Source organism: Coloeus monedula (genome assembly GCF_965178545.1).
Source record: "Coloeus monedula genome assembly, chromosome: 5".
Lineage (NCBI taxonomy): Eukaryota > Metazoa > Chordata > Aves > Passeriformes > Corvidae > Coloeus > Coloeus monedula.
In genome coordinates this window covers 57,018,175-57,028,644 of record NC_138785.1, presented here as the reverse complement: position 1 = coordinate 57,028,644, position 10,470 = coordinate 57,018,175, and positions in this window count along the sequence as shown.

The following is a 10,470-nucleotide window of genomic DNA, read 5'->3' as shown; positions in this document are numbered from 1 at the left end:
AGGATATTCTAATGTGTTTGCCTCATTATTCACAGCAGAAAAGGCCTTTGTCATGGTCAGATGGCTTTAATGTGTTTCGTATGCTACATAAATTCAGACTTGATGGCTCATTTATTTGTTGGATTGCAGCGTTATTCAACCTAAATGAAGCCTTGGTATTTACTAATAATTTGGGCTCTGGCTGCTGTTTACTTAAGCAAGCAGTGTCCACTGTCTCCTCTGTTGTCTGTATTAAGTTTGGACTCTACTAATCCAAAGAATATTATAGAGAGGGCCAAAAATTTGCAGAGGAAATAGCTTTTCATTTGTGGACAATTATTTATCTTAGCCTTGAAAGATTAGTATTCCAATACTGCAGTTTCTGACATCAATTTTCTCAGTGTCAGAAACAACTCAGACTTCATCTAAGCTTCAAAGCACCCCCATAAGGAAGTGACTCATCGTTATCAACATTTTGAAGAAGGGCAAATTAGAGGTAAGAGGAGGCTAGACTCCTTATTCCGTGTCAAGAGAAAGAGACTAAAATGCTTCCAGAACCCAAATCTGTCCTTTAATTTTAGGACCATATTTCCTTTTGTGATGTGACAATATTCTTTGATGAAGCTACATACAGCAATGATCAAACTTTGTAGTCACACCACGCCAGAAGCGTTCAGAACACAGAGATTCTCTTCTACTGTCTGAAAAATGAGACTACAGGGCTATAAGGAGGAACTGTGTAACTATGTGATTACATATAGTGTGCATGCTCTATTCTACCTTGTAGAGAGATTTACTTTTTGATGTGAAGTTTCTTAAAATCTAAATTTCATGGTGGAATTCTACTTGAACTCTCCCAAAGATGATTTTAAAATCCTCACCCAGCTGGATATTGTGAGCAATCTTGAAGTTAAAAATTACCCATTGAATCAAAAGAAAAACTAACTACTGTGCCATCTAAGATCCAGTCCAAAACATGAGTAAATATCCATAGTCAAGGCAAAAGATACTCATCCTTCCTGCAGAAACAGACAACTAATTTTAGTAAATTGAATAACCACACTCAGGTGAGGCCTCATAGCTGTTTAGGTTTAGGTTGGATATCAGGAAAAGGTTCTTCACCCTGAGGATGGTCAGGCACTGGAACAGGCTCCCCAGGGATGTGGTCACAGCACCAAGCCTGACAGGGTTCCAGAAGCGTTTGGACAATGCTCCCAGGCACCTGGTGTGACTCTTGGAGTGTCCTGTGCAGGGCCAGGACTTGGACTTCGATGATCCTTGTGGACCCCTTCCAACACAGGATATTCTATGATTCTATGAAAAACTCAAACTGATGATGGGATTCATGGTGGAACAGGATCTGTATGACTAATTTACATCTAGAAAATACGTAAATATAGTATAAACAGCAAATGTTCATTTATGCCAGTAATTACAATTTCAAATTATATACATGGACCTGAATTTTCCCTTTCCTTGTAGATCCAAGTGGGAAATAGCTTTAAAACTAGAAAAAATATTTTTTCTGGCACTGAACATGGCCAGTTCTCCCAGTTTCTACTGTGAAACAGCTGCTGCTTGCTGGATCTTCAGCCAGTTAATAATTTTCCACTCAACAAAATAACTTTTAGAGTGGTTTATTAAGTAATTAGGAGTCTGCTCATATAAATCAAGTGGACTTTATTATCCCAGCAGCAGTAACTCAGCCCTGTAGCAGAAGGAAAGGTGTACCTGGAAGTACAACACAAATTCCTTATTCAATACTCTTCACTTTTCTCTTGGAATTGCAAACCGCATTAGCTGTGACTCAAACCCGTTTTCTCTTTTCCCTCCCTGTACAGGGCTATGCCAGCATCCAGCCTTGCATGGGTATTGGGTCTGGCTGGGATGGAGCTAATTTTCCTCAAAGTAGCTCGTAGGGTGCTTTGGTTTGGATTTGTGGCCAAAACACTCTTGATAACAGAGATGTTTTAGTCACTGCTCAGCAGGGCTTACAACAGAGTTAGGATCTTTTCGGCCTCATACCACCCCACAAGCAAAAGCAGGCTGAGGATGCATGAGGAGCTGGGAGGGGACACAGCCAGCACAGCTGACCCCAACTGACCCAAGGGATGGATATTCTGTGGCATCGTGTTCAGCAATAAATGGAGGAACCGAAGCGTTTCCAAAGATGCTGTTGCAGGCAGTGCTGGGCGATGGTCTGCTGGTGACCAGTGACTGCTTTTCCATCACAGGCTGTCTTTGCCCCTATTTCCCACCTCTGCTTAAACTATCTTTATCTCATCCCACAGGTTTTCTTGCTTTTGCTCCTCCAAGTATCTCTGCCCTCCTGTTGGAGGGGAGCAAATGGCTGCATGTGTGTGAGCTTCCCACCAGGGTACAAGTTTGTATGCAAAAAGAGTTCATAGCTTCTGGAAATTTCATGACTCACCCTCCTCTTGAAAGAAGAGTAGAAGTTACCTCCTCAGTAGCTGGTGGATGACCTTAGTTAGGCAAGTTCATCACTGTGAGAAAATGCTGTTTCCAGGGTCAGATTAGTTATTTATTCTTCATCAACATTCTACTCTGATTTCTTGCTTTAAGCTCACTAGCTGGAGTTAGGCCCTCACTCACAAACACATGTGTATAGTGACATTTACAGAGTTAGTTACATGTCATCATAATCTCATGCTTTAGGAGCAACAAGTTTGCTTAAGATCTTGGTGTCATATACTAGGAATATTCAAGTTACAAAAAACTACAAAAAGCATTAGATATTTTCACTGTATTTGAAACTAACGTGGAAGCACACACCTTGTATATTGATTTTATTTTGTTGCCTGTAACACGTACCAGCAGTGCAAAAGGATTCTGAAGTCATTGGGATATTTGGGATTTTATGGTGAGATACCTCTGTCACGACCATTACACTTTTCCCAGTGAAACCAGTATGTATCATTTGCAATGATCCAGCTTTACACATCATGAACACAACTGTCCTTGGTGTGGTAAGACACCTGGACCTTGCCAGGGTGCAGCTCTGTATCTGCTTCAGGATCAGATGTTTCATAACAAGCACAACAGAGCTTCCAGTAGAATTACTCAGGCACACTCCTGTTAACAAAATTTGGTAATCCTCTAATAAAAACATCCAATCCGTATCTGGCTTCTACCACGTCCTACACAACCTTATAATCCTCAAATTTAATAACATCTGCAGGTTTTGGGAATAAAGTCTTGCAAGTGACAACACAGATGACAACTCATGCGAGCGAGACCTGGAGGCTGAAGATCGAAAGAAGGTTTGTAGCAAAATCAAGGGACAAAGAAAATGGATTTTTCTCCTTCCCCCCCCCCCCCCCCCCCCGCATCTATTAGAATTTCTGATGCATTCAAAGGATTGCCTTCCCTTCAAGAAGGTTACAGAAAAATATTTCTGTGTTTTTATTCTGTTTTTGCAGGCATGCTAATGCTGAGAGTAGGGACAACAACCAATCCAAGGATTTCTTCCTGTGCCCTGGAAAACAGCTGGTTATCCTATTTAACTGGAACTGAAAGACTCCACATTCATAAAACACCCCAGCAGGAGCCTTATTTTGTACAAATGCGTGCAAACTTCAGGGGGGAAATCTGCACCAGTGTACCTCATTATATCTAATGGGATACTATTAAGAACTCCATGCACTATGAGTTGAAAGCATTTCTGTAAGCAGGTGGCATTTTCAGTCTTGCCTATTAATGCAGACATCGGAGCTGATAAAAACAGAGGGCCTTCATGTGTTTGCCTCCTATCTATCTCAGCTTTTCTAGAGCCAAACCTCCAGTTTCAGAGATGCTCGAATCCTTTGGGCTGCTGGGCTGGGACTAGTGAGATTCACCTGGTTGGAAATCAGAACCCACAGAACCATGCTGCACTTCTGTGGAGATCCTTAAACCTGGCACCATTTGGGGAGATTTTGGTTCCACTGCACAGTTAAAGAAAAAGAAAAAGAAAAAGAAAAAGAAAAAGAAAAAGAAAAAGAAAAAGAAAAAGAAAAAGAAAAAGAAAGAAAGAAAGAAGAATGTAAATATAAACAATACTAAGAGCATCTTCAGCTAGAATTGACTATTCCTACATGCTTTTACTAAGAATGGTCCCTGACTTTAATTATTTATTTATTTTGGAATTAATCTTCCCAAGGGAGGAATTCAGGTGCAAATATTTACCTCGGATAGAACCTTCAGAGTTTTCAAAATATTTGTGTTAACATTCTCAAGGTGAGTAATTTAGCAATTCAAATCTTTTCATGCAATTCAAATCTTTTTATGTAATTTTCCTAAAAATGGCTCACTCATACTGTGGGCCATTTGAGGGTACAAGAAAACAATCTTAATGACTTCCACTAAAACGTCAAAACGATTTTAAACAAGGCACAAACTGGTTGTGCTCTTAATCCTGAACATCTGATCTCCAAAACCATTCACCATGGGAGAATTTAAACATGTGCACAGGCTTACAAAAGCTGCACAAAACTAAGAGGTGTTAAGGTCAGATGAGGACTGGAACCTCTGAAATTTCAGAGTGTAAGTAGGATTTAGGAGTCTGTGTTTTCACTGAGAGAACAAAATTGCATATAATGAACACACATTGTTAAACTTCATCAGTCTCTCAGGGTTTCAGTTATTCTTACAAAAGTCAGCCACTAGGATAAATACGACTAAAAAGGTGGGGAACCGCTTTACCATAAGAGCTATTTTTACTCTGAAAAACGTTGCATTTTTAAAATTTTATAATTTCTGCTGTTCTGAAAGATACAAATTCAAAGGTTTTACAACAAACTGCTTTGAAAAGTACTCAGAGGGTCAGGTCCTGAACTACACACAATTTTCAAAGGAGATGGGTATGCAACACAGATAAGCCATACCTTTTTTTCATTATTTCATTCTATGGTAGCATCTTCTGAGGTGAAATACCTGCTCTGATAATGCCTCCAGGAGTCCAAGGGCTCTCCTGCACCTTGCTGTGTTCAAGGATGAAGATCCTCCTGGATGCTGCTGAGTGTTGACTCCAGCAAGAGCCCAGGGCTGTCTCCATCCAGGGCTGCCTGTGAACAGCCCCTGCCTCCACACACAACACCCTTAGCTGGGCTGTCACCAGAGCAGGAGCTGCTCCTGATGTCAAAGCCAGGTGGGCTTTTGTCCTCCTGGAATATGATTGCCCTCAGCTTCTGCTGAGCTCTAGTGCAGAGCAGAGCCCTGCAGGTGCCACCAAGGATTTAAGCACTAAAAGGGCCTCTGATATGGGGCATGGGAGCATCAAGATCCTCATGAATCTATAAATAAACCATCAAGGTATTTCACTTTACTTAGAGACTTGAGAAGCACCTGTGATTCTACATTAAAATGCAAACTTAGGAATGGGTTTAACCTTCCTGGTTTTAGCAAAACTTTCCTAGTTTTGGCAAGGTGTGCCTTCAGTACTGGCAATTGTAATGAAGTGGTGGGGAGCATGGATTAACTGGGAGACTTTCACAAACAGCTGCTGCTTGCGAGAAATAAGAGGATCAGAAATGGGAACCTCTGGAAATTTATTTAGTCTACCTAGCATGAATTAACCTATTCCTTGCTTCCATAGCTGATGTAATATTAAAATCCAATGGGTTCCATTGGCTCTTTTGGCAGAAGGGAGAAAGCAATGTGGGGATGTGCACTTAAATGGTGGTTTTTTGTTAGTTTTTGTATGCTTAAGGTTTCAGACACCACTTAGCGCCAGGCAGCTCTTCAAAGACACTTTACTTCTCCCAGGGTAATAATAGTACTGTAAATACTTTGAGATAGGGCCAGTAAATTATTTTGGTTCCTATGATGTCTGAAAATTCTGTAATGACAGGTGTGGCTTAATCCAGGAGTCACAGCCACAGAAAAACCACTAAAAGAGGCAAACTTCTTGTATTCACCAGAAAGGGAATGGATAGAATGTCAGAAAGGGAAATGGATAAAAGACATCAGGAATTTTTTACTTCCTTTCTACAGCAGAATAATCAGTCTTGCATATAGAAAAGAAGTAGGTGGTTATCTGAACGAACTTTGCTAAATATCTTAACTACTATCTCACATGACATTCTTATGCAGAAGCATGGGAAAAAAAGGGTCTTGATCACACTCTTATAAAGCAGGTATGGGGATGGTGGGAAATCTGTTCCCAGTTTGGAAACCAGTTAGTTCCCAACAGGGAGAGCAACCTGCCTCAAGTGCAGAAGTTTGTCTATTCAGCTTTATTCAGCCCTCCTGTTAATGACGTGAATGATGGAACAAAAAGTAAACTGATTAAATTCACAGCTGACACCAATCTGGAAGGGCTGTAAATACACTGTGGGGAAGGATTAGAATTCAAAATGTTTGTGACAAGCTGGAGAAACAATAAGTGGTGGGAAAATAAAATGAAGGCAGTAACTCTATTAAGACAATGGTAAAATCCAATACATGGCAGAAATAGCAACTACTGTAATATAAAATGGAAATAATTGCATAGGCAGCAGTTCTGCAGGAAAGGATCAGGCAAAGATCACATTATGATGTAGAGAATAAGACAGTCTGCATGACAAGCATGATGGCAGTTCTTGCTGTTTGTCTGGCACACTGGGGTGTTTGTGACTTCTCTTCCAGGAAGAGGTGCACAGTCCATAGGAAAAGGTGGTCTACTCAACACAGGAGCCTACAAAATTTAGGAAGAAAGCTTAAAAGAATTGGAAATGTTTAGCTGAAAGATAGAATATCCATCGGTACAGAGTTAAACCTTCAGGTCTGAATGAGGCTGTTGCAAAGAGGAAAATAATCTGTCCCCCATGTTCAGAGTGGGTACAACCAACACAGTGGTTCCAATCTGCAGTGACAACCACGCTGCAGAGCTGGTAAACCCCTAAGAGAAAGGACAGTCAAGCCACAGTTGATGGCAGATTCTTCAGCAATGGTAAGTTTTAAAAACAGGATAGAGAAGCTTAAGTCTTGATTTACATTGGTAAGGTTTGGTCTGGTGTCCATAAATCCCTTTCAGACCATAGCAGAGACACAAACCAAAGGGGGATGACACGTGCAAGCAGAAGGCAGGGCATGGCCTGTTATCAATGGTTGTGTCTTTATAGTACACTAAGGATAGAAATATCTGAAAACCATGCTCAGTTCACCTGTGATGATCATTACAATATTGAGACAGCTGCTACTAAGTGTCATAAAAAGAGAAATTTATTTGTATCTGGTTATTTGTAGGTAACCACTGCTCATACCCCTGACCTAATGGTCCAGCGTTCCTACGGCTCCCAAGCTGCAACCTGAAGCTCCGCACAGAGCTGAAGTTGTGCAAATATGCACAATGTGTGCAATGTGCACTTCAAAATTGAAAAACCCCAAGATATTCCATTTGTGGCCATTGGGCACTGAGCTTGACAAAAGTCTCTTGTTTATTTCTTGTCTCCTTTCAAACAGCAAACCTCTCATCAGATTAATGCTACACAGAGGAAAGGATAAACTTTTTATAAAAGATCAGGGAATAAATACAAACACAAATAATAACCTAAATTATCTAATAGCTGGGCTCCATCCCTACTTTTTACATTACATATTTGTATTTTATATTCACATGTGAAGATTAAATTCTGTTAAATTAGGTTGACAGAATGAGTTTCTGAATGCAGCTTTTTCTAAAAGCTTACTTACAGATCATCTCTCCCTCACTCTCATGAAATGATTTCTTCACAAGCTATTAAAGAGGAAGAATTTCAAGAATTTTTCAAATTGGCTGATGCAGAGTAGTTTGACAGTTGCATGAGCTTCTATTTTCAAGAGAAATTATTCCCTAGAGAGAACAGTGCTGTTTCCCTTTTGTTTATTTATTTATTTAACTTGAGTTTTGTTATGGGTAATGCTCTGAAAAGTTGGAAATGCTTATAGCTCTTTTGCAAGAATATTATAAATGGATGCTTTTCTCAGGCAGTAAATATTTTTATTTCTTTAAATAGAAATACCAAGTCAAGGAACAGGATTAAACAGGAAGAATAAGTCATGACCAGCAACAGATTTTCCATTTGCTACAGCAAAATGTTTCATTTTATTTTCTTTTTTTTTCTCCATAGGAATTGCAAACCAGCTGCTCCATCATAATTCCTGTGGGATGTGGTGCTGCCCACAGCCCAGTGCCAGCCACATCTTCCCCATGCAGGTGAAAAGGCTAAAACAGCTCAGCCCAGGGCAGAGCTCCCCTCGTAAGCACCAGAGCTCCATGAGACGTTCACAGGCTGTGTTGGACAACACGACGGGCAGTGAATAGCCAAAGCCATTGCGCCTTCATGGACACCCTGACAGCACTGCTGCCTCTGTGTCCTGCCCTCCCTGACAGCACTGCTGCTTTCCGTCTCCTGCCCTCCCTGGCCACACTGCTTGTATCACTACAGCTGAAAGCCAATGCTACAGGCTTGAAATGGCAAGAAGTGCCCAAAACCAAAGGAGCACATCAGGTGGCCAAGGATCTTGACTGTTTCCCTCAGACTTCAAAGGTCCCCTTTCTTTCAGCTGCTCCAGCCTCCGCCATATGTGAAGAAAAGCAGTCAGTTCCATCACTCGCTCCCAAAGACATAAAAGTTTCTTCCCTGGGTGTTGTTTTTATGGAGAACCATTCTATCAAAAAACCACAGAGAGCAGATCAAAGTGCTGGAGACATGAAAAAGGCTACAGCTTGCTACAAATGATTCTCTCCCATGTAGTGTTTTCCTCATTGTATTTAACTCTGTGCTGGACAAATCAAACAACATTAAGTCAAACAGCAGGGTAATGCAATAGGAACGGTGTCATTGCAGAAGAAGCCCACCAAACAACCAACCCTGAAGGTTACGGCATGGATTGGGAGCTTGTGAGCAGAGTCTGGTATAAAGTTCACTGTAAAACAAAATTCTTCCTATGTGGTCTAGAGAGCATTGCAGAAATTGTTTTGACTAATCAGTCTTGTATAGCCCAGGAAACTTTAGGACATTGCTTGAAACTCAGGATACAAGAGATCTTGTAGAACTGGAACAAAAGCAGAGGTCTGTTTTTTTTAGAGCAGCGATTGTAACACAAGTGCATGGTCAGGTCACTGTAGGCTTTCTTCCCAGTAACTGCTGTCTGCTTTAAAGGCTGTCAAGCCCATTATTGGCACCTCTTTGTAACCAGAAAATTAAAACACAGGCAGTGGGTAACAACAGACTTTAATGACACACCTCGTTCGTACTTAGGACCATCTTTCAGACTCAAAATGAATGCCAAATCACCCTGGCAATTGTATTCCTTGTAGTTATCAGCCCTTCTCCTTTTTAAAATACATCTTCCTGACAGCAGCCCACAGCTACTATTTCCTTTTCATTCTCTGAAGTGCAGAGCACTACAAATACATCATTTCACTTTGCTGCAGTCCTTTATGTCCCTTTGATCATCTCCTTTACACCTTCTGCATTTCTGCTTCCCTCCCTCATGTGCAGAACATCAAAAAAGAGCAGCAAGTAGGTTTTTCCAAGGACAGAATCCCAGCTGGTATAGGCAGCACAAAAGCCACTGAAGTCAGAAACATTGCTGTACCTATGCTAGCTAAAATTCTGTTCAAAATACCTTATACTTCAATTAAAGCTTTACAATTCTCTTCTTGCGAGTACTGACTGCTGGCTCAGGAATTTCCTTGTAAAAGTGTTAAACTCAACTGCAGTTCACTACTTTGTGACTCAGAGAGTAAACAATGAATGATGCTCCTTTCTTCCTTCCATTTGTTGTGACCCCATAAAAAATGGCTTATGCTGCTAAGAAATAATTTTTCTAATAGTACCTAGACAGGATGTTTGCTTCCTGTATTTTACAAACTTGAACCAGTCCCCTTTGCCTTTGGCTAGTCTAAGCTCAACATTTTTTGTGTCTATTTATAAATCTTCCAAATGTTTTAAACCCAAGCAATCTCATAATACTACCACACTGCAAGTATGGCTTTTCCCAGCTTAGAGACTGCCAGTGAATGAAGTTGGGAAGACCTGCAAAGGCAGCAGCATTAGGCTGGGTGATGGGCAATCCTGGCGCTTGGCCTCTCTGAGAGTTCAGCTCCCCCTGAACGCTGCACGGCGCCCAGGACCTCAGTGATCCCAGAAATTTGTAAATACCCTGAAGAAATACCAGTTGTCCTGTTTCATAGATTAGGAACTGAAGCCCAGAGCTAAAGTAGCACATTCAATATCCCAATATTCAAAAATGAAGTTAGTTAATTCTGTATTTCCTGTTCCTGGCTAATGATCTGAGTAGCTGATATTCCTTTAGCTCTACTCTCCCTCATACATAAAGAACAAAAATTGTCTCTCTCACATAACTGAGTATCTTGGATCTGATGTAGTATATGACACTGGTAAGATTAACACACACAATTTTACCACTGCAGAAGCTGACAGTCCCATTCCTTACTCAGCTGGCAGAAGACTTGAACAGGGGAAAGGGATTTTCTTGCATTGAGAATTGTTCCAGAGTAATAAG